Source organism: Phasianus colchicus, chromosome 12 (assembly GCF_987193195.1).
Source record: "Phasianus colchicus chromosome 12, bPhaCol1.hap1.1, whole genome shotgun sequence".
In the NCBI taxonomy this organism is placed as follows: Eukaryota; Metazoa; Chordata; class Aves; order Galliformes; family Phasianidae; genus Phasianus; species Phasianus colchicus.
This window is the reverse complement of record NC_143447.1, coordinates 15118370-15143361: the sequence shown is the minus strand read 5'-3', so window position 1 is coordinate 15143361 and position 24992 is coordinate 15118370. Positions and strand designations below refer to the sequence as shown.

The 24992-nt window shown below is 45.8% G+C and overlaps 1 long non-coding RNA gene across 1 annotated transcript; it reads right to left on the bottom strand.

Moving 5' to 3' along the window:
• Positions 1-1023: 1023 nt before the first annotated feature.
• Positions 1024-24992, bottom strand: LOC116225413 (uncharacterized). Its single transcript, XR_004166058.2, has 3 exons — positions 24790-24992; positions 8994-9290; positions 1024-8777 (listed from the first exon to the last, which is right to left on the bottom strand). It is a non-coding gene; the product is annotated as an uncharacterized LOC116225413 (long non-coding RNA).

Genomic DNA, 24992 nt, shown 5'->3' with positions numbered 1-24992 from the left:
AGAGGGAGGAGCTGTGGGGATGGATGAGAGCAGCTGGAGAGGAATTCCAAGGGGACGCATAGACAGGCAGTCACAAAGTCTGTTAATTATTTAAAAAATAAACTAACATAGAGGAGGGCGTCCCACAGAGGATGGGGAGGCACAACCTCAGAGGAACCATCAATTATATGCAAACCAGCATAGAGACACAGCACATAATGGTTCTGTGGGCACCCTGGGGGCCCAGGTGATGTCACCAGAAGCTGGCCTGTCCTCCACTGATATCTGTGTGTCCTTTCCTTACCCCTTCGTTGTTATGCTTACATCTCCTATTCAAATCCACAAGAGGAAACCAAGTGCTTATATCTGCTGTTTTGTGGTTATGGCTGGTATTGCTACTTGCATTAAGTTACCTGGCACCTCTGGAGCATGCTGTGATCTGGGCAGTTTGGGAACCTCTCTGCTTCTTTTTGGAGCTTTAACCACATGAAATGGTTGGGCATCGGGTGGAAGCCAACTGCATCCAGGGTACTGCTTCTAAACCAAGGGAAGCAAACAATTATGATTTTTAAGTGGCATTTTCTTCCCAAATTTAATATTTTCTTGTAACTTGAGGGTTTAATTGATATCTCAGTATCTTCAGTTCAGCACTATACCAGAAAACCTGCATCTAAAGAGAGAAAGACCCACATAAATGTCAGAAGTGGTACCTTGCATCCCACATCCACTTCTATTTCTTTTTGTTATGATCATAGAATCATTGCACATGCCAACACAAAAACACAAACAAGAGCCTTTTTGGTGTACAAATGGGAGAGGCTGGAATTAAAACTCTCATCCTGAAAGCACAAAGACCCAAAGTCCAGCACAAAACCTACACACATCTGGGCTTTCTTCTCAGTGACGACTGTCCCAATTCTTCCCACTTCTCCACTCTTGATTTGCATGCAAACTCATCTTCTTTTTGAGCTGAGCTCCTCCTTAAAACAGAAACATGGCGCTTGCAAGCAAGAGGGATCATATGTGTTTGATAGAAACCACCCATATAACTGAAACCACAGTTTTTATGATAAATCGGCAAATGAGCAAACATGCAAAACTGTATCTGCCATAACGATTTATTTAAAATAAACAAATCCAGCTGTGGTAAAATAACGAGTTCTCTGCAAACACACACACACAGTTCTTGCTATTTCATTACAAACATATTAAATCTAGTCCCTCAACCCCAGCTCTTGATGATAATTAAATACACGCAAATGAGCTGCAGTGAATTTGTTCATGATAATTTGCATAGCAGAAAATAATTATTCTGGCAATTAGGTATGGTGCAACACGCTTTGTCTTTACGTGCACTGCAAATTTCTTCTGATGCTTTTGCGTCACCCTGTAAGAGTTTAATTAATTGAGGCCCCTCTTTGTATTAACAGCATGATGCAGTGGGTTCATGGTGGCTTGGCTTCCCATCGCTGGAGCTCGCTTCATTTACATGTTTGGGATAACTTTCAGTGCTGTTGCTAGGGCTGGTGCTGCAAACCTCTCATTGTCTTTAACGAGCCAGCTCCTTGTTGGAAGTAAAGAGTTTTCCATTTGTTTTCTGTTGCATGTTTGTCCTATTGCACATGGGGATGATGCATCTCTGACCAAAAAAGATCCTCAGACCTGCATCCATTTAGGTGAGATTCCTCATCCCAGGCACAGCTCTATAGTCCCCAGCCATCAGCAGGAGCAAAGGGAAAGATCAAACCAAAGAAGCATCAAAGGCAGTGAAGCTACTGAGCAGATTTGCAGGGCTGGGTCTTGTACAGCCAGAAAGCCCAGCCTTTTCTTCTCTAAATGCATTTCACTTTGAGCATTGGTTGTAAAAGCCTGAGAGAGAGAGAGAGAAAGCCTTCTCTCCCTCTGGAGGCTGCTTCTTTAGCTACAGCTGGCCCTGCTGGCAGCCCTCCCCACATTCAACCTCAACCTGCGCCAAAGGACAGGAGGGCCCTGGGGTGCTGCCAGCACCCCAATCTCTGTGGGATAGCACTGCTCCAGTGCTTAAAGATGGAAGGCATCTGAGAGAAACAATGATTATTCAAATTGAGAGTTTTGATACATAGTTTGGGAACTAACTGCCTGCAAATTCACACATTATGATAAAGGAAGCAGGGAGACAAAACCTTTCTAACAGGGCAGCAGCTCTTCAGGGGGCAAAGGGAAACAGAGAAAAAAGAAACAGCATAAAAATACATTTGAGAGGTGAGATCATCACCAAAGGGAGAGCATCCCTGCTCTCACTTCCCACTCCCACTTTGTCACAGCCTCAGGGCCAATGCTACAGTCCCACTGTCCATCCATCCCCTCTGCCACAGGCTTCTCCTCAAACCTTGGGCAAGCCGTTTGGCATCTTTCTGCCCACCACTGCCTTCTTCAAAGCATCAGACCGGAAAAATTGGTTGGAGACTAAGCATTGAATAGTCCACATCAACCACCAGCTGCCTCAAAAAGGCTTGTACTCTGTGGCTAGCTGCTTACCCATAGGTGAATCTATAGCTCTGGCAACACCCAGAGTCAGACCCACATCCTTCAGGGAGCCATGGGTGTCACCCTCCCTTCCTTCCATGGGTCACAAACAGCACTGCAACCTGACCCCACTCACACAGCTGTACAGAATCCCCAAACCACAGCCCCCACGACCCACAGGAGGGGTAGGACGTGACCACCCAATGCTCCCCTGCACCCAGACCCACTGCTGGGGCATGAAAAGGAAGGGGAAAAACGCAACAAAAGATGAGAATAAAAAGACTTCCAGCTCAGAGCATGGCAAGGAAGAACGCACCCCTCTTTCTCAGGGTTGGTCTTTTGTTTCTCTCCCTTTTTGGCCTGGCTTACAGCTGCCTGCAGCTCCCTTTGCTGGTTGCCTAGCACAGCCAGCATTCATGGCAAGCTGGGGTACACCATGGATAGCAGGCAGTTGTTTCCTACCCAGATGTCCTTTATTTTGGTCAGTGTCACTGCTTGAAGAGCAACAATAGCACTTTATTTCTGTGGCACTCATCTTGAGCTAATCTAGTGGCAGCCCTGCCTTACTTTCAGCTACGCTGCACCACAGACGAAGATGGTGTAGAGAATAATTCAAGATGAATCAAGGAGGCTAAACTTGCTAATCCTTCCATTCTGCGGGGCTGAAGGGTTATTTTACAAAGTACAAACGCTCAGGCCGCACAGTTCTGCTCAAGTGCCCTGTAACAGTCAAGAACAGCTGAAGCAATTAGCAATGCCCCATCTCCTCCAAAAGGCATAAACTCCAGGAAAGGAATCAATAGGAAAACTACAATACAGAGTCCTTTGCTCAAGACACATTTTAGGGATAAAGCTTTTAAAAGGCAGAGGATAAGATGCTGGAGAGGACTTAGATAAAGGCTGAACCCTGTCCTTACGTATTTGGCCATGCAGTAGAGCCTCAGGTTCCCATCTGAAACTCAAGACAGTGGTATTTGCTTCCTTCATGAGGTCATTTAGAGCCCATTGACAGAAGTAAATAAGAACTATACCTTTGAGTTAGTTATATCATCCTATTTCTTACAAGAATAACATCACTGGCTGCACCAGAACAGGCAAAGAAAAATGCTTCTGTAAACTCCTAACCACAAGCACCATGCGTGCAGGCATGAGCCACCTCCTCCCCATTTGCTTTTGTCAAGGATGTGTCTTGTGCTCATTTCTCCAGGCAGGAGGTTCAACTTGAGACTCTCCTAGTCCCACATCTCCAAAAATGGCACTTCGTACAAATGGGAGAAGTGAAATGCTGACTACGTGATGGATGGATGGAGAGTCAGTTCAACATCTCAAACACACCGAGCTCAGCTTTCCAAAATATTATCAAAAAACCTACCAAAAACTTTCAGATGTGGATGTTTTGTTTTCACAGGTCTCTATTTCACCTCAGAAGATGCTCATGATTCATTTATGACCTCAGTCAGATAAAGGACAAAGACCAACACTTGCAAAGATATCCTGATCATAAAAGTAATTGATCTTTTACACTCACAGGCCCTACTTCTTACTTCCACTGAAGTAAATGGGAGTTCTGCCTTTGCCTTCAGTAGGGTGGAGCAGAGCCAGAGACTTTTGTCTGTTAATTCCTTGTGGATTATTTACTGCCTTCCAAGCACCACTGTAAAAATAAACTTCAGATTTTTCAAAAACCACACACACACAGCAAAAAACAACTGGAGTTAAAGTGTGTGTAAATACTCAGAGAGAAGCACTGGCATAATATCCCAGCAGTATTTTCAGAATGGTTCATTATTTACTCATTAAATCAGTAAACGACAAGTCCATTTTTCAGGCTCAGCATGTGCATTTGTCTCACCAGGGTGGGATGAGATCAAATGATTCCTGATCTCAGGTACTGTCATTTGCTCCTGAATATCCACCAAGCCTCAATATGATGAATGGGTTCTGAAAAGAGACCTGGCCAAACACAGGCTGCACGAAGCCAACAGCACTGGGAGGAGAGCATCTCTCCTTGGTACCTCTCTGCTGCTCTTCGGTTGACCAAGCCTAAATTCACAGTGCAGTGATAAAGAGCAGAGGGCACCTAGCAACACCAGAAAGGCAAAAATGGGAGAAAGAAAGGAAAAAGCATGAAAACCTCCCCAACCTCTGTTTCACTGACTTGAAATTTGCTTCTGCTATCTCAACTAGCAGAGCGACAATGAAAGAAAACACCACAAAGATAGTTTGAGCATTTTTGCACCACGCTGCCACATATTTTTGGGCAGAACTCTTTTGAAAGTAAATCTTTTTCCTGCAGAAAGCACATGAAATGTCACACACTCGCTAACTTGCACAAGTCAGCCGCTGAGAGAGTTGAACACTTCAGCCCCAGACTAAAGCAGAGGCAGTGCTCCTGGCTGAACCTCCATCCTGCCGTACAATTCTCATGTCAACTGCTTGGGAAAAGCAGGGCTAAGACAAAGGGGAGCTGAAAGCCTGCGGCTTGAATCCCAGCTATAAAAGGAACAAAAGTGGTGGAAACAAAACTCTAAGGGCTCCTTTGGCACCCAAGGAGGAAGCTTAAAATACAGCCAGTTTCTCTCTCCGCCTTTTTTTCCTCCCTATCTCCTTCTTAAAAACAAAAAAAAAAAAAAGGGAAGAAAAAAGGGAAGAAAGAATAAAAAAAGACGGCTCTTAGAAACAAATCTCTGTGTAAGCTGTTGCCAGAGCCTGAGAGAATGAGTGCGTGTTTCTGTGCCAGCCCATTCACATGGCCAGGTGAAAAGAAACTCATTCCTTTATAGCCACACAACATCTGCTGAGAAAGTGGGATGGGAAACACCAAAAAGGGAGAAGAGAAGAGCCGAGGCCTCCAGGTTAGAAGGGCAGCCCGTTCCCACCAGGGAACCCCTCTTTCACTCGCAGACAACTGCTGCATTTGACATTTCAATGGGAACTGAGGCAGAGAGGGAGGTGGAGGGGGTGGGAGAGCACACATAAAGGGAACCGGGCGAGAAAAGCAAAGGGACAAGTCTGCACCTCTTTCATTTCTGCTTCCACGTCTTCCCCCATCATGTGACAGTTGGGAGAAAGAGGGGAATTTCTTTTAGACACAAGCAGAGGGTTGGCACCGTTAAAACCTTCGTCGCGATGAATCGATTTTATGGGGCTTACAGAACAAAATTCTCTATTTTTTGTCTTCCCCCCCTCCCTTTTTTTTTTGTTTGTGTTTTCAATGAGAAGGAAAAAAGGATTTACATAAAATAAACAAAAAAAGAATGAATAGCGGCCAACCCTGCCATGAGCAACAACAGTGGGTGCTTTTAGAAGAGTTACATGATGTTTGTTTCAGTGCTCAGCACAGGCACATTCATCCCGGGCAGGAATTCTGCAGTCCTGGTCATTTCATACAAGCTCCTGAATGAAAGCTGCATTTCTTGTTCTGAATCTGCTTTACAAAAAAAAAAAAAAAAAGAAAAGAAAAAAACAACTTTCATCCAAACACACACTCGCTAACTTTGTAAAGGCTTCAAAGCAGCCCTGGGCCATAAACGGGTATTATCTCCATTCTACAGAACAGGAAACTGAGGCCCAGAGGGAATCACTCAGGCAGCGTCCAGAAATGAATCACTGGCAAAGCCCAGTATACAACTGGCTCCCTGGAGCACCATGCTCATCTGCAATGAATGCTGAAATGGCCTTGACTAAATGAGAGGCTCTCTGCTGGGTTTTATGCCAGAGCCCAAACATGAAAACCAAAAATAATGCAAATAAGGCCAAAAGGGAAATAGTGCATTCGTATGTGTCACCTCTATTGATATGCAGTCATTGAGGTCTGCACACAGGGAAACATGGAGGAGCTTTTCAGCATTTGATGAGGAGGTCTCCTTAGAAGGGCGAGATAAAAATCAGGTTCAGATTCCTCAAATCATAGTGGGAAATGACATTTTACATCTACAGTCACTTCAGGTTTGCTTCTTTCCCAGTGAGGATTCCCATGAATTCCCCTCAGAGTCAGACAGGGAAGCAAACAAGCCAGGAGATCACAGGATGAGCACTTCTGCTCAGCACTCAGCATGCACCAAGCGATGGTCAGGCTGCCCTACTATTTGCCTGGGACCAGGGTCACACACAGGCGAGAAGCTCCAAAAAGCCACAAAGCCCTGAATGTCTGAGCTATAATTCAGAAGTGAGGATTAAGAGGTTAAAATGCTTTGTGTTCAACTGGAATCGGTCTAAGGAGAGTTCAGCATCACTTACCCTTTTGTGAGACAAGAATTGTCAATCTTCCATCCTCCTTGACAGCTATGAACGAACACCGCTTCCTTTCTGTCCCCATTCTCCTCTATACACGTACACACAAACTGTCCCAGAAGGGGACATTTAGCACTGGGACAGACTCAAAGGTGATCACACAAAGCACTTTGCCAAGCACCACATTGAACAAATGTGACCTTCTGCTTCCGCTCCTACCAAACCAACCTGGTGGCATTAATAGCTCTTCAAGCTTTCTCACCTCCGTGTCTTTGCAGGTTAAAGCAGGAATCCTATTTTTTATTAAAAAAAAAATCTAAGAGCTTCTCTGCAGGATGTGTTTTTTGCATTCATCACATTCCCAGCAAGCCCAGCAACATGGCCCAGGAGAGTCCTGTGCAATCCTAAAACCTCTCTATCATGCCTAGGGGAAACTACAGGTGCTTTCTCACCCCATCTTCTCCCATCACCCCAGTGAAGCTTACCTCTGCTAGGAGTTCTGTGCATTCTGCAGAACTACAGAGAAAGCTCCTAGCCTATCTTCCAGAAACTTTCATTTTAATTCTGACAGAACACTTTAAGAGCACGATCTTAGGTTCAATCCAGCACCAAAAGAGCAAATGCTTCCAAAAACAGGAACATTAGCTGCTCATGCAGACCCACAACTCTAACACATATGAGCACACAGCAAAGCAAACCCAGATGAGCGCAAGGCAAGCTGGTCTGCACTCCACACTGCATCATGCAACGAGAAGTCGGTGGCTTCTCTGTACTGAATGGCCCCATCTTAGTGCTGTTTTGCAGCTGTAAGAATTTCCTGTGCAGCCACTGAAACCCTATGCAGAGCTTCAAAGTGGCAGTAAGAGGTTAAATACCTTCATGGTGCCTCAGAGCCAGCTGTCAGGAAGAAGGAAGCAACAGGTTGAGAGCTGCTTTTTTTCTAACTATAAAGAAGTTCCCTCATTATTGCAGTTTTGGTAAGTCAGAGAACTTATTTGCAGCACAGCTTATAGCCTCCCCACACATTAACCCCCAGGAGAAGTGGCTAATGGAGTGCCAACAGAGCAGAGTCACCAAGGCTCACAGCCTCCAGGGCAGGTGACGAGGACAAGAGCATCACAGCCCATAGGAGGTGGCTTCAGCCAGTGCTGAAGAGGCTTTGCAGCTTTGGCTGCCACTTCTTGTAACACATAATCAGAAAACAGATAGCTATGGGGTAATGGTGAGTAATGTGCTGGCTGCTATCTGCCTTGCTGAAAGGGTGATAACAGCAAGACAGTGATAGCCCCACTTCCCAAATTGGGCAGAGCTAAATAATCAGCCCTCTGGAAAAATAACACCACAGCTCCTCCCCTCCAGAACCTTTCCACTCAAGGATAAGCACCAAACGTTGCTGTGAGTCACACAAGACCACAAGATAGAGTTAAGTGTGATTTTTTCCATTAGCAAGTTTGAATGAGCTGTGAGTTTCTTTCTCATTGCTGGACTACAAGCAATCAAGAGACAACCTGGTGTTCCTACAGCAGGATTTCGGTGAAACCTTTCCATTCACTAGAGAGGTACAGCTTCTTTTCCCAGCCAAGCCATGTGGCAGCAATGTGTCTGTCAGAAGCATTCCTCAGGCTAAATGAGGCATCTTCTACCTCTGCCCTTGGTTCAAGCCAAGATTTTGAGCTCTGGTTCATTCATATTCCACCAAAGATAACTGCCTGTGCAGTGTTTTAGCTCACAGCACTGCTTTAAGATGGGCTCCCAGCTGTTGTGCTGTGTATTCATTTTCCCCACAGATATGGGCCAAAGACTTCTGGCAGAGCAGGTACCTTGATGGGTGACAGAACCAGACACCTGGATCCATCTCTGCTTCAGAGCAACAGAGCCAAGGTCCAGAGATGTTTGTTTAGGAGTTGGCATTTCAGTGTTCTCTTGCTCTCCCTCATTGCCCTGGAGGAGAAGTAGCGCAGATCCATATCTCCCAAAATCAGTGGAGGCAAAGGATCAGGGGCTCAGTGCTAGCTGAAGACCAGAATGACCACAAGGTCTACATCAGACTTCAGCCAAACCTGAAAATCACAGAATGATAAAGGTTGGAAAAGACCTCTAAGATCATCAAACCCAAGCCCACTCCACCCTCACCATATCCCTTAACCACATCCCTCAGTGCCACATCCCCATGGTTCTGGAACACCTCCGGGGATGGTGACTCCACCACTTCCCTGGGCAGCCTGTGCCACTGCATCACCATTCGTTCTGAGAAGACATTTTTCCTAATATCCAACCTGAAATTCAGGAGTGTTTTGCACTGCTGTTCTGGTGTTTGCACACTCCCGGATAAAGGACAATTTGTGCACAGCTGCTGGCACCATTTCATCTTCACTCCAAAAACAGCAGTGATGGGTTGACAGTTGGACCAGGTGATCTTAGAGATCCTCCCAACCTTAACAATTCTGACTCCGGACAGAACGACAGCATTCTTTGTCCAGTGTTGTATCTCAGCTGACCTAAATTAACCTGAGACCATGAGCTGCATGCAGTGAGTTCGGAGCCTCCTCCATCTACCACTCCTCAGTCACATTCTGAAAAACATGGAAAGAAATAATAACCAGAGAACAAATTTTAAATACAAATGTAATGAAGTCATCCGTAAGACATATGTGGTAACCTACCTGCTCACTCTCACAAATAACCATTTAAAAAAAAAAAACAACAACCTGAATTTAAAGCAGATGAAAGCCCTGAAGGCTAAAGTCTGCTACCTTCACCCCCCCACCTCTCCATCAGTTCCACAAATAAATCTTGTGGGTTTGAAAATAGCTGCCTCCCCACCTCCAACCACAGCCTTGACAGACCCCACCGAGCCTCTCCATCTCATTACTTTCTGGTTATTTCATACACACACAAATACACGTACATATGCACGCACATACAAAAAGCTGCCCACTTACAAAGCTGACAGGTAAAATTATTCCCTCCTTCTGCAGCCCTCCTAATTGCCTCCCATGGGCTCTCGTGAAGTGCAGACGTCACTGACTAAACATTAAGTTCACGCAGTGTCACTGCTATGCCTTTCATTAAGGCAATATCTGTCTCATAGCTCAGCATATATGTTACTTCTAATTTCACTGTTCGAACCCACAAGTGCTGCGCAACTTTCCAGGCTGACTTTACATCATTTTGCCAATTTCCCCACAGTTAAAGAAATTTTTTTCAAGAGTCATTTGAAAGATGCTGATTTTTAAACCCCAAACTAATTTTTCTAGTGCATTTTGTCCCGCACACATGGATGCTCTCCCTCTTCATGGCCTGCTTCATCCATCCAGTATCATTACAAATGAGCTGTAAGAGTTATTACATGGTTTTACAGTATTTACCATCTTAAATCTCCACTGATGGAGGCCTGTGATCATCATCTCTGCTTCTTTTTTATTTTTTATCAGAAGTGAGCTTCCAAGTTGACTTGAATTTTCTTGCCCATCACAACAGCAGAACCTCCTACACAAGAAGGCACTGTCACTTACCTCTACTGCTTCCTCATTTAAGTTTCATGCCACTCTAAGTAACAGTGGTGATTTTAATTGGCTCATGGCACCCATCAAGAGTTAAATAAGCAACAAAAATAATTAGTTGTGGTTCCTTCTGCAAATTGGGGCCTGTAGCACTTGCTTCCAAGTTCAGGATGCAAACCTGTTCTCCCTAAAGACCTTTTGAACCCTGTCCCCAGAAGTGATAGGACCTTAATAACCAGGGAAAAGAAGCTGTGCAAGAACTGGACTTCAAAAAACCCTACAAAGTGGGGAAAAAAGTTAAACGAATCTGACTCATGCTTGCTGTGGGGTGTTCAGAAATAGCAGTGCCAAAGACAGTTTTACTCTATAAACATATAGTAAAATCATATATCCCGATATGACAGTGAACTACACAGGATTAACTTAATGACTGACTTATAACAAAAGAAACTACTCCAAAGAGCTTGGATTAACAAATAGCAGCACTCAATAGCTGCATTCTGCTTCTTTCAGGAGTAGGTAGTAAAAACCAAACATGCAAACCCAAGTCCTGAGTGCAGCTCTGCACATTTGAAGTCCTTGTCCTAATCTTCAGCAAGTTATTAACAGCTCTGCAATTGGAAACACCAGACTGCCATGTTGGTATGGGATTTTTCAGAGCATGAGTCCTAATAGGGCATGGTTGGAAATATTGGAAGCGTAGTGCTAAAATACCATGAAGCACCCACTGACTTCCCAATTGATTTCTTTCAGCTGTTGAACCTGCTGGTTACAGATTGAACAAGGAGTCAATAATCCCTATTTCTATTTCCACCTCTGTCAATAAGAATATCTGGGAGCATTTCTTTCCGGAAAGATCTTCGTGTCCTTCCACACAGGATATCAGTTTGTCAATGCTGACCGATGGCAGAGGTGCCAGGGCAAGCACCTTCCAGCTCCTCCACTATGGGTAAGAGACAGCTCCCGTGCTCCAGTTCCCATAGGCCAGATCTCAGCATCCTCTTTCGGACTGAGAAACACTTGGATTGCAACAGATTATCCAGGATATGAGCAGGTTTAACAAGATGGCTGCACAACTTTAATAGGCAGCTACGAAGCTAAATTCCTCCTTTGCATAAAATGCAAGACCCTCATCCAAGAACACCGAGGCATTTTTGCCCCCTCGACAAATACCTAAACCCTAACCAAAGGCACAGGTATGCATATATTTATTCCATCTGTGCAGCCTATCTCCAAATTAAATACCATTTTTTTCTGGGCTTGACAGGCAGAAATATGTGAAAGAGAAAACAGCCAGGCAGTGGCTAGCAACTGAACACCACAGGTGTCTCATCTCCCCCGAGGGCCACTCTTGCTGTTTGCTCCCTGCGCCCCAGATGTTACAACCCAAGAACACAGGGATAGTTAACACAGTGACAAAGAAAAGCATGTTCTCCATCCCCTCTCCACCTCCTCATGCTGATGGAGGCAGGCTACCACCCCAGCGTTCCCATCTCCACCATGAGGTTCACAAAGCCAGCTCCAGCTGCATGATGTGAAACATAACTTTAAAACACGACAATTTCACCCCATCTCCAGCTCTAAGGTAACGTTTCAAATGCCCCAAGGGATGTTTTTCAGTGCTCAAACTTACGGATGCTGGAGGTACTTTTCACTACAAAGAAGACGTTGAGGCACTGGGCCACGTCTGGAGGACAACAAAGCTGTAAGGGGTCAGAGCACAAGTTTGATGGGGAGCAGCTGAGGGAACTGGGATGGGTCAGGATGGAGAAGAGGAGGCTCAGAGAAGACCTGATTGCTCCCTACAACTGCATGAAAAGAGGTTGTGGGAAGCTAGAGGTTGGCCTCAGCTCCCAGGTAACAACGATAGGACGAGAGGTAAAGGCATCAAATCGTGCGAGGGGAGGTTCAGGTTTGATATTACAGAAACTTTCCCCTTCAGAGAGCAGTGATGCAGTGACACAGGCTGCCCAGGGAGGTGGTACAATCACTGTCCCTGGAAGTGATCAAGAGCCGTGGGGATGTGGCACTGAGGAATGTGGTCAGTGGGCATGGTGGGGGTTGGTTGATGGTTGGACTGGGTGACCTTAGTGGTCTTTTCCAACTTCAGCGATTCTAACTCCCCAGGGACAATGAATGAAGGTGATGCTCAGCATGGTGTCCCTGCAGCAGTCCTAACTTTGTTTCTAGGGACCAACAAATGCCCCCTAGAAGAACCTGGGGCAGACCAGCAGGTCTCTCCCTAGGGGGTGGCAGGACTCAGTGCAACGTCCCCAGCAGCACAGCAGCCTGCCAACACATCCAGTCCCTTGCTGCTCCCAGGCATCTGGAGATGTTTGCAAGCACAGCACTACAGGAACAAGGGGAGGCAGAGGCAAGAACAGGATTTTCAGCCTCAGGTGTTCAGGCACTCCAGGAGAAAAGAAAACAAACTCCTTGCTGCAAGCATCAGGAGGGTTGGAGGAACTGAGATTTGTACAGAGACAAAGGGAGAGACAGAGCTAGATCAAACATGTCCCTGCTTGCTCCTATCTTGTAAGCACCAGGAGTCTTTTAGTGAGCTGGTCCCATCCCCCAGTGGGGTTACTTTTTTTTTTTTTTTTTTTTTTACCACCGTGGTCACATTGTCCATGCTGTAACACCATGCCCAGCCCACTGGGATAAACTCACCTCCACCAAGAGGTTCCTTGTGAAAACAGACCTGATTTGCATCCTCCCAACTCCTGCAGCCTTTATAAAGGACAAGACAAAGCTGCAAGCTGATTTGGAAAAGCAGAGGCCCCCCAAAAAAGGCAGCTAACTGCTTTGAGGTAGTAATGTGGAAACAGGAGCCAGCTCTTACAAAACACACTTTTGACACTGATCTTCCAAACAGGAACAGACTTGTTGGGGCTCTATAATCACGTACACACCCACACGTGCAGATGTGAGAGGAGAACTCAGATCTGCTGGGCTCCAGCCACCAGCCCTAACACCTGCCTCCATCCCATCACTGTGTGGGGACAAGCTGGTTGTGCCAACAGCTTCAGCAGTGCCCATCCCATAGGCTGCAAGTGCTGATAAGACCTGGATAAGTAGGGAGGAACAGATCAGAGCCCGCATCCATCAAAGAAGGCAGCTAAATGATTTGCCCTTTTTGAGAGCTGCGAGCGCAATGATTGCAAATCATACCCAGTTTGTGACAATAAATCCCACCTCCCATCCTATTAATACAATATAATAGCAATTCTGAGAATAATGGCCTATTATCTCAAGTCTCAAAATGACAGCACAATCAAAAGGAAGGTGAAATATAGGGCTGGGAGAAGCAGTTCTGGGGAGTTTGCAACCTCCCCGCGTGGCACGCGAGCAGAGTGGCTTATTCTAAAAAAACACAAGAATTAAAACCTTTCAAATGCACATTTTCAAACCGCTCTCACTGCACATATGTCAATTGTTTGCACAGCTCAGAAGCATCGCCCGGATCTGCCGCCTGAGCTGCAGAAGATGCCGGTTTGAATGAAGCCAACCTCCCACGCTGCAGCTGTTGCAGGGCTGGCAGCTCTGCCACCAGAGCAACTGGATGGCAACGGGGACAACAGGGATGGCACGGCACACGCCTGGCTGTGTCACTAGTAGAGCAGGTGGGAAGCACCGTTTTTGTTTTGTCCTGATGGAAATGCATAGAAAAAAGTATTCTTCCTTTTTCCTTTATCTGTATCCTCATTATCCATGGGTCTAATTCTGCAGAACACCATCCTGTTCAGTCATAAAGCCATTAACAGAAAAAACCACTTTTGATCCCCCTTGCACCCAGCCACTAATGCAAAAAAAAAAACCAAACAACTGCTTGTGACTTAACTGTGTTCCTCCGTGCTTCATTAGGTTTCATTAGGATGGAAATCAAGACTTGTTCTGAGTCCTTCAGACTCGTTATTTGAAATGGGCATAGGGAATGGGATAACTTTCTGGCTTCCTCAGCATCATTGGGCTTGTTGCCATCAATTCTGGAGGTGTCAGAAATGTCACCCACAGAGATACTCAGTGATAGGCCGCTGATTCTGATCCAGCCTCAATTAGCAACTGCCTGATAATTGTTGACATTGGAGAGCTATGAAGTAAACAGGGGCCTTGATCCAGTGAACCATAAAAATAAATAATAACCATAAAACTACGTCTGCACTGTAAAATCTCACGCAACGATTGCCAGTAATGATTCCTGCTATATATATACACTACCTGGCTGGGAGGGCTCCATGCTTAGACACAACAGAATCTGCCCTAGCCACTTTTATGGGAAGGTGAAGGGTTGAGCAGGCAGTGAGCCTGCACCATTATCCTGTCTTGCCCTGAGTAAAAGCTAAACTGGGGCTGCGACACTGTGGGTTGATCAATCATTGTACCTCTCTCCATGGGGTCTTTCAAAAAGGCAGGTTTCGAGCACTTGCACAAAGTTAGAGGACTCAGATCCAAGCCCTTCTCAAGCCCTGAGTGACCTATTAAATGTGGTGGCAAGTCCAGGGAACACGCTCAAAGCAAGCTTGAAGACATCTCAAATAAAACCTGACCCCACTCAGACATTGGCTCGGATTAACCTTCGCTGACACCTCACCTTCAGTGTTGCTTTAGCATACATAGGTATATTAAAAAGAACCTATCTGCCAAAAGCCATTTTCAAATCCAAACCTATTGATTTATAATCGACTTCCTCCAGAAAGCATTATGTGACAACTCGCTTGTGAATCAGCCTGGGCTTACAAAAGCAATCTTTGCCAACCCCCAGCTGTGGCCAGTTCTTAATGAGCCACCAGCAAGGACACAACTTGGTACTCATTTAAAAACTCCATTACTAAAAACAACAGAAGCTGGATCTTCTCCTACCATTACCTTTGGCAAAACTGGTGCAACTCTGTAGGACAAGGGATCAGAAGGGCTTTTAATGATTTGTTTTGAGGAACACGGTTAGCAGGCATGGTGGGGTGGGCTAATGGCTGGACTAGATGATCCTAATGGTCTTTTCCAACATTAACATTCCTATGATTTAGGGACCAGCCTTACATATGGGAGTTTGTGCAAACTCCCTTTACCTTTGAACTGTAGAAGAAAAGCCTTAACGCCCTCTTAGTGCTATTCTGTCTTGTATGAAAGGGAGATTTTAATACTTTGCTACCTTTACCAAGCTCAATATATCAGTGTTTGCAAAAAAACTGTGAGATCCCTTCAACGAAGATGACAATATGAAGTTATCACTTGCAAACAGCCTATTGATGTGTTCTCCAGAGCAGCCAAATTAATATAATACCAACTCCTTGCCCATGTTCTACGTAATTAATTCAACACTCGGGTGACATTTCATTTAATCAAGACATATCTTCTCTTTCAGTTGAAAGAATCACTGAAGTTATAATGAAAACAGGTCGATACATCAACTACCAGCAATTTTTCTCTGTATTTCTGCTGGGTTCCAAAAGCCAAAGAAAAAAAGAGCAGATTCCTCCCATCCTTGATTTGCTCCTTCCTCGCTCAATACTCCCAATGATACCTGAGTCACTCATAGGCTGCAAACTTCTCAGAAAAAGGACTACATTTTCATTACATTTGTTCGCAGCAGAATTGGCAACAATTATTTTCTTTCCCCCAAACAAAAGCATGTTTTCATTTAAATTAAAAAAAATATATAATTGTCAAACCAGACCTGACCATCTGGCCCTACATCCTGACTGCGATGGGGATTGGCTCCAGCTGTTCCAAGGGAGTTTTTTTTCCCCTGTCCTCCGTTACAAGCCAATTTTATCTTGATACAACAAGGCTTCCATCCCCTCCAAGCTTTTCCAAGAGAATCTACAGCTTCCCCGTTTCCACACCCTAACTGTGCTTTCAGAAAGGCAGGGCAGTGAAGGAGTCAGCCAGTGAAAGAGCACCCCTTGTAATTACAACCTTCCATGAGGAGTTAAAACAAAGAAAAAGACCTCCTTGCCATACCAGGCACTTCTCTATTTGCCCCATTTTAGCCAAGATTTCATGAGATCAGTTCAGCTGCCTTCGTGTTGTGCTCGGGGTATCGCAGCCCCTTCCCCATGGGACTGCTGGAATCGCCATTCCAGGTTCCTAATGAGGGAAGGAACTGGAATGCTGTAAACTCACAACTTTGTCTGCTTCGTGTAAATCAAAGCACAGCTGCAAAGTTTGGGAACAGAAAAAAAATGAGGGAAAAAAAAAAAGAAACCACCCTCCCACCACACACATCCAAAATATAAATACTCCTGGCTAGTAAATGTCACTTGACACTCTCACATCAAACCTGTCATCAGCTCCAGCATTTAAAGGAAAAGCACTGCTGGGGTTGAGTTCACAAATCTGTCCCTCGCTCTAATTTATAAGTAACCCTTCCATATTAATTATTCCTAAGTATGCCATAACGACACATTAAATTTGCATGCAGAAGTCTAGTTAAATCCCAAACAAGCGGAGACTTCTGAGAAGGAACCGCACAGAAGAGAAATGTATTGTTTTAAATAACCACCTACCGCTGTGCTGGGGCACAGAACAGATTTGGTAGCAGTAAAACTACTGGAGAGAAGCAAGAATATTTTGAAAACAATACATTTGGGTCCTACTAACACAGGAACAAGTGAGCAAACATAGTAGGGTCGGTATAGGGCTCTGGGGTGGGTTGTGGGCCCTGCTGAGATTCTCATGGACCTTCCCACAGTGCACCAGGATGTTTTTTTTAACTCACAACTGATACCATCAATGCTAAGCAAATTGCTTGCATAATTACACATATTTGCACAGTGCCGTCAGTTGCAGCTGATGTCACTTGCTGATTATCTTTCTCTTAATTTTTCAGTCAATAAAAGCTTGCTTTATTTATTTGTGCCTCTCTTTGTAGTACTTCTTATACACTGTGCCAGGTGCACTTCTAATACCTGCTTTATTGCCACAGATGTGTTGTTTCAGATGGGGAAGGAGAGGTATCCAGCCGAATTCACCCTTCCCACCCCATGAAACACTATTATTAATTATAGCTTACCTTCCATATTAATCACATTGTCTTTACAAGGCAATCAGTCATCCACATACCACAGCCAAAAAAGGATCATAACATATCACGTCCTCATCAATCAGCACACAGTCTATTTTAACTGTCCCATATTCAGCTGGTAAAGGTTTTCTTTCAAGCAAGATGTTTTTTTTATTTTAAATTAGTCACGATCATCAGGACCCCATAACAGAACAAATAGAGAACCACTTATCACTAGGAAGTGGAGTGATCCTAAGGCAGGATGCCTGTCCTTTCTGGGCTCAGTCACTGTAAGAAGCAGTGCTCACTACATCACAACGCCCATCCAAAAACATGGCACAACATATCAGTTTGGCCTCATGGGTACGTTATCACACAAAGTCCCAGACTGATATATAAGAACTAAGCATCAAACAGGTTGGCAGTGCGTTGAAAAGGTGGGTGTTGGGCATTCAGCAAGATGCTGTCTAAGATTGGCTGCAGGAGATGGTGAGTTGAGCAGATCCACTATTGGATAGAATGCCTGCAACACACCAATGGCAATTAGGCAACAAGTTGAAGGATGAAGGAGCTGACCCACTGCAAGGTATATGGCTTGTCAGCTCCCACTTTTTCTTTTTTTTTTTTTTAACTTGAAGGAATGAAAAGAAGGTGTAAAAAGCCAAAACGTGACAGTGGAGGTGACACTGAGCTGCATATTTGGCTCCAAAAGCAAACAGTCACTGAAAGCCAGGCATCAGAGCAGCTGTACCTGAGCTGTGGCTAACAATAGGCTTTGTTCTCTGGGGATGGAGCAGGGCAGGAAGCCTTTGACCTGCAGGTCAATGGTTCAAAACCCAAACAGATTTTGTGAACACTCAGAAGGAGATCCCACCTGAGGGTTGTTTGCTTAAGTGAAATATCCAGGAAAGCCCCCACTGCAGCCCCCCAGCCTGACAGCTGCCTGTCAGCCCTCAATAGCAAGATTGTCAGAGCCCTGTGCCATACAGGGGAGCAGAACCTGCAGTCAGAGGAGCCTCAGGGTGACCAAACCCATCATACTGCAACCACAAAATTATCTCCTCAAAGCAGCTTACTACATACAGTAGAAGACCAAAGGGAAATGTTATAGTCCTAGGTAAAGAAAAACCCAGGGAAAGATTCCATCCTGGAACCAAGGAAAAAACCCCAAACCTTCACCCTTCAACATTATGGGGTTTACTTAACAAGCATGCTTAATAAGGAGCCTGTTGAAAAGGCCCTGGTTACAGTGCACTCCTGCTCCATCGAGCAACTGGGCTGAATCATTAATTATTAGAAGGAAAAGAAAATAAGGTTTAAATTAAAAGCAAACCCAGGGTTTATTAGGGATGTAGAAAACCAGACATAAAGACAGACAGCTCCATCTCATATCTGAGAGCAAGGGAACGGGGCTCATTTATGGTACTGCTTTCAATGGGCAACTGCCCCTTTCTGCTCCTTGCATGTATTGAACACCCACTGCACCCCAGAACTAGAGCCAGGGAGGACACAGCACTGCTGCTCAGGTGTAAAGTGAGGGCAGCAGCTGCAGGGGCAAAAGGACACGAGGGCGATGACAAAAGGGAAAGCAAAAAGAGGAGCTGCAAAAAGGAGATGTGAGAGAGGCAAAAGGAGTATCCTCACCATCCTCCCAGATACAGCCATGCAACCGCCTCATGCCCTGGCGAGTAACAAGTAGCAGTAGAGACAAATTTGAACTGGAATTTAATGAATCCAGCTAATTCATTATTTGAAAGACTCTTATAATGGTTTTCAGCTTTATTTCATCTCAATTTTTTTTTTCCTTCCAAGCCAGGAGCACCAGATGGCCAATACCAGTCTCATTGCTAGGTACTAATCAGCCACTTCCATATGATATTTGCCATGAAGAATTAATACAATTAGGTCAGGATGTAAAGACATCATATTATTCATGGCAATAAGCCCAGATTTACTATTTATTCCTCCTGCAACTGCCTGCAGCCTGAGTGAGGTCAGCATCCAGGTCCCTCTTCACTGCAGAGAGCTGAGCTGCTCCACCTCTCATTGCACAGCAATCCTCTTTGCAGCCCTGATTATTCTTGCTCCCTTTCCAGAAAGAGCATGGTCGAACTGTGCTTCAAAATGAAACACCAAATGCACACTTAAAAAATTATTAAATCATTAATTATTATTATTAAATCATTGGGGTTTTCTCTTGCCATCCCTCGAGCTCATGTCTAAACCAGACTGCTGTCCCACACCACAGCCAGCATCCCAGCAGGGCTGCCCACAAGGCAAACCCTCTCCCGCATCCCACATGATGGCTCTGCTTCCTCTGGCTACTTGCAATTCAAGACATCTGTGTTTACTCCGTGACCCAGAACAGAGGGTTGTTTTCTCTGGAAGGGCTCCATCACTGCCTCTCTCCCGGTGCCTACCATGTGTCCACTTATTTAATTTTTTTTTTTTTCCCCCCCAAGAAGATCTGCATGCTGTTATTTTCAGCACCCTCCATGTGCTAGAGGCAATTCATACTTTGGGACACATGGCAAGGACTGCGGAAATATTTCCTGTTATTCCAAGGAGACGTTTCTCTCCCTAACAAAAAACCATCACAGTGCTTCAAAGACCCACACTGCAACGTGGCTGGACGTCCTCTTGCATGGAAGAAGAAATTATTCCTTCCTCTGACACCTGACCAACTAATATAAAATTCTCCCCACTTGAATCTCATTATTATCCTGGTGGAGCAAAGTTTGTGTAGAAAATGAAGCGCAGAGCAGAATCCACTTAACATCCAACAGGAGGTGTGGGAACGCACAACGCAGTGCACTGGGCAGACAGTGGTCCTCTTGCAGTGGAGCAGATCACCCAAAATTCAGTGGGCACAGAGCTACCCACCCCAACTCCATTTCCAAACAGACAACTCAGACACAGCTTTCATAGACATTCCCCTCTCCTACTTTAGGGATCATTAAGATTAGAGAAGACCACTAAGATCACCCAGTCCAACCATACTCCATCCCACTGTGCCCACTGACCACGTCCCTCATTGCCACACCCCCATAGTTCTTGATCACCTCCAGGGATGCTGACTCCACCACCTCCCTGACAGCCTGTTCTAATGCCTCACCCATCTGAGAATTATTTTTTCCTAATATCCAGCCTGAATTTCCCATAACTTAACGCCATTAACTCTCATCCTATTGTTGTCACCTGGGAAAAGAGGCCAACCCCCATCTATCACGCAATGTAGAAAAGACGTAGAGCTTCATAGGGCTGCCAGCCCTCACTTCCACAGCTGAACACCTTCATTGTATTATTCCTGCACAACAGCAGGAAGACTGAGTTGTCATCTCATCACCTCCTCGTGGCAAGACATCAAGGGATGCTAACTCACAGACCAGAACCAACCTCACCAACTAATGTCCTTCACACACGTAAACCCTTCCTCAGTCTTCCACTTCACTTTGTGACCCTTGGGGTGGCTAAAAAATACGGTACAAAAGTTTCATTATTAATAATACTATTATTGTACAGTAGGGTTGATTTAAAAGGCATAGGTAGGAATGGGTGCTAATGGAGCAGCCCAGCTCTGTTAGCCATCCTCCCAGCTGGATCCTGACAACCTGGAGGGAAAGCTAAGTTCCTTCTAGGAGGACCAATCCCACCCCCCTCCCTCCTGCCCCATGCTGACATTCTCTCACCATTCCAACAGCTGGGAGGTGCTTGGCTGGGGCTCTTCTCGGGGCCTGGCCCCAAAAGCAGCACATGCAGAGAGGAAGGGCTTTGAAGGCGGACAGCCTCAGGTGTGAGCGCTGACTGCAGACATTCCTGCAAAGCAGGGCCAGGAGATTTGTTACCTGGAGAGGGCTGATGCCTGATGAGTGATGTCTTCATCAAGCTGTCCAAATGGGGGTTATCCTGCCCGCAGGCAGCTTCTGCCTTGCCAGGGCCATGAGCCCACATGCATAAGGCTTTGTAAGGTCCTTAAGATGTCTGTGAGAGAAGGGGCAGAACTGGTTGGCTGGGGAAGGGCTGCCTCTCCTGCTCAGTGTCAGCTGGTGGGGAGATGTGGAAGGCTGCAGCACCCCCCAGCACGGAGCCTGCTGCAAAAAGCCCCCCCCACTAATCTGCTTGTGTCACCAATCTGGCAGCCTGCCCAGCACAGGCAGAGTGGGACACGTGGGGTTTTCAGCATTTCTCTGATTTCTGGACCTGTTTGCAGCAGAGTTGGGAAATACTGCTTGAGTATGCTGCAGTAAGGTGCAAAAGCCTGAAGGAAGGCCTGGAACTTTCCAGCTCTCATAGCCAAGGATGCAGCCCAAAACATGGCACCTTCACCACCAGTAGAAGAAAGCCCACACAGCAGTGCTGAGGGGTTGCCACCGATCCCAAAGCAGGTCTGGACATTGGTAGGATAACAGCTGTGCTACCTCACCAAGGTACTGGGGACTTCAGGTGCACGGCTCACAAACAAGACGGCAAGAAGACTGACATCCTCACTTCTTCTCTAGAAGATGTAACATCAGAGAGGCTTTCCACAGGACATGGCCCCCTCTCAGTGCCGTGACCAGAGGCTCAAGTCATCCAGAGGACCCTCAGGGATCACACAACTCTGCCACTGCCAGACTCACCACAGGCCATACAGAAGGTTAAAATGCCCCACATATGGCTCTCATTGCTCTTCCTTTTATCCTGGTCATGCCCAGCAGGCAAAGAAGAGCTGGAGGAGGTGGGAAGGAAGGGGGTGAGTGAGGGCTAAACTGGGGGGAAGGCAGGGAAATAGCCTGGCTGTGGCTTTTCAGCACAGCCAGCAAGGAGGCTGCCTTGCCTGCCTCAGGGGACTATTAAGGGACTATGGTGACTTTCATCTCCAGGTCACCAGTTCAAATCTGGTCCAAGGCAGGGACAACAAAGGTATTATGTGAAATTAATTGCTAGTCTCAAGTCCAATTCCTAGTACATGTGTGTCCATTTTGGACAAACTTGCATCAGTCAAAAACCACTCAGACAGCGGAACAGCAATGAGAGATGAAGCTCCTGCCTTATCCCCAGATGGAGACCTGCCTTTGGCAAAGGTCAGTGTGATCAAACAGCACTTGTCCCATTCTCCCAATTTCCAGAGGTACTGTTCTCACACCATACATGCTTCCATAGAAATAATTTCAAGATGCAGCCCAGATTCATATATCCTAAGACAATAATTCAGAGCAACAGGTAATCCCTGAAGCAAAGCTGGAACCCTTTTTCCCCAAAGAAAAATGAGATAAGAGGATGGCGTTAGTCTGGGATATGAATAGGGCAGAGGTCATCTTTTTGTTCTGATTTTACACACATATCAGCACAGCAGCTCCAAGTCCGTCAGTGCAGGCAGAAGTGCAGATGGAGGACCCCACTCACTGCTTTAAGCCTTAAGAGCAGCACTACTTCAGGCCTTCAGGGTGGAATTAGTGATCTCATTTGAGTTTTAAAGTGAATAAAAATATGAAAGAAAAACTACTTATTAAGGTGTTTATAAACAAATAAAGTATTTTTATTATATTTTGTATTCACGAAAAATTGAGCTGCTGTAACAGAGCAGGGGACTACAGCAAACTGCCTACATGCCAGACCAGCTGACTCCTTGTGTGCCTCCATACCATGAAAGAGCCAAACAATGACTTCAAGAACTCACAACAGTTACATTCCACCTCCAAACTGGGCTACACAGGACTCTGCCTCACACCAGGGGCTGTTCTCCAGCCACAAGGATGGACTCATCCTCACCACTCACCTGTAAGGAACACCAGCTTCCTCACACTAACCAGAAGCATTACCTTGCTTAACTCCTCACTTGAAGATGACAGCAGATGCTCTCAGCTGAGAAACATTCCTTCCCTGCAGAATTACAATTGCATCTCTCTTCTCCCAATTAGAAGCAGATCTGCCTCCTGTCAGGCGGTGGTTCATTCTGCTCATGCAACCCACCTCACATTGGTTTCCATGTAAAAATAAAAGATTGTCTTTCCTGAGCTGCTTATTGCTGCTTGTGCTGACAATAATTCCAGGGAAATTGGTCATTGCCACTGCTGATGACCATTAGCACGCTGACCCGCTTTGACTTCGCCATCAGCTTTGAATATCAAATCAGTGATTAACGACCTCCAGTAATGACCCTGCCAGAAGGATCCCAGTGTTTCTCCAAGTAGGGACCCCCTGAACTGGATCATTACAGGAACTTGTCATTTGTCAGCAATTTAAAAGCTGATAAGTCAGCAGGGCACACTCAGTGATGAGACTCTGCTGGTCTCCTTGATATGCCTGCTGTAGTTTTCTTTCTTCACTGGCAGAGACACATAGAATTCATATGGTTACAGCAGTCTTGTTTGGTAGCTGCATCTGAAAGAACAGCACAAGGATCATCCCTTGCTTGCTCCCTCACCCCTTCCCCCAGAGCATCTGCTGTTGACCATCTAAGGTTGCGATTAAAAAAAGAAAAACAACACTTGTTACCAGTTATAGTTCAAAGACATGACCAAAAAAATGCACCAGAGGCAAGATACCCACCCTAACAAAATACCCAGCCATCCCTTGGATACTTTTACAGGGGCTTTCTAAGGAGCTCCTTTGAGTTGCATCAAGCAGGTGAGCCATGCTCAGAAGCTGCCTTCACCACTGCTAGTGCTTCATGGTTCTAGCAGGAAAAAGGGAAAGGAAGAGGGATCCTCAGTAATGAGGCTATTGCCAGTGCCTGGCATCGCAGCAAGGCCGTATGCTGCCCGCTGAACTCCCTCCTCCTGCAGGAAAGGAAACCACGGGTGGGAAAGACTTGAATGGCACCAGCTGAGACACTGAAGGTACAGTAGAGTCAGGCACCATGGGTCAGTTTAGCCAAAAAAGGAAAAAGTCCAGGATTTTCAGCAACACAGAAGCAAAATAAACAGCAGCCTCCACCATTTGCATCGTTCCAGTCTAACTTCTGTCAGAGGACAGGATAAATTTAGGCTTGCTGGACCTCATTTGAGGCATGACCTCTCTGTAACTCAGCTTCCTTTTCACTTGCACAGGGTTAACTGTGGCAGACTCAGGGACAAGCAGAATATTTTGTTTCCTTCAGGCCCATCTATCCCTGCTGTGAGCAAGGGCTGCAACAAACACGCTCCAGGAGGACAGAAGCTATTTCATCTATAAGCTGAAGACTGTCACTCGTATCAGCACTGCCAGCACACTCAGAGCCATTCTGAAAGAAGCTGCTCTCCTGCTACCATTCCTCCATACAGAGCTCTACACCACTGTTCACATAGCAGCAACTAGAGCTACTCAAGCTCAAGTAGACATCCTCACCTTAAGATACTGATGAGCCACACCTCATGGGAGGCTCCAGAGACTCTTCCCTTCCAGCACACAGCATTCCTGCAAGCCGTGCAGGCAGCTCTGCAGCTGCAAGCAAGGAGGGAGCAGGGCAACAGCAGTACCATCCCACCTCCTGCAGCCTCCCCATCTCCCAGCCCACTCGTTGCCCAAGCAGCACAGCAGGAGCAGAACCGCAGCTCTCATTTACCAGTAGCTGCCAGCAACCCCTGCCAAGCACCCTTCTCCTACCTGCACTGAACAACTTCCTTTCACATTGAAGTCATTTCTTCAAAGCAACTTCATTTGATCCACTCCACTCCCATTCTCAGCTCCATTGTAGGTTTTTTTTTGTTTGTTTTGTTTTTTAAATCTTTCCACTTGCTTTACAGCAGACAATCCATAACTAAAACTTCTCCCTTTTAAGCAACAGGGATTTCCTTTTCCAGCTTCCC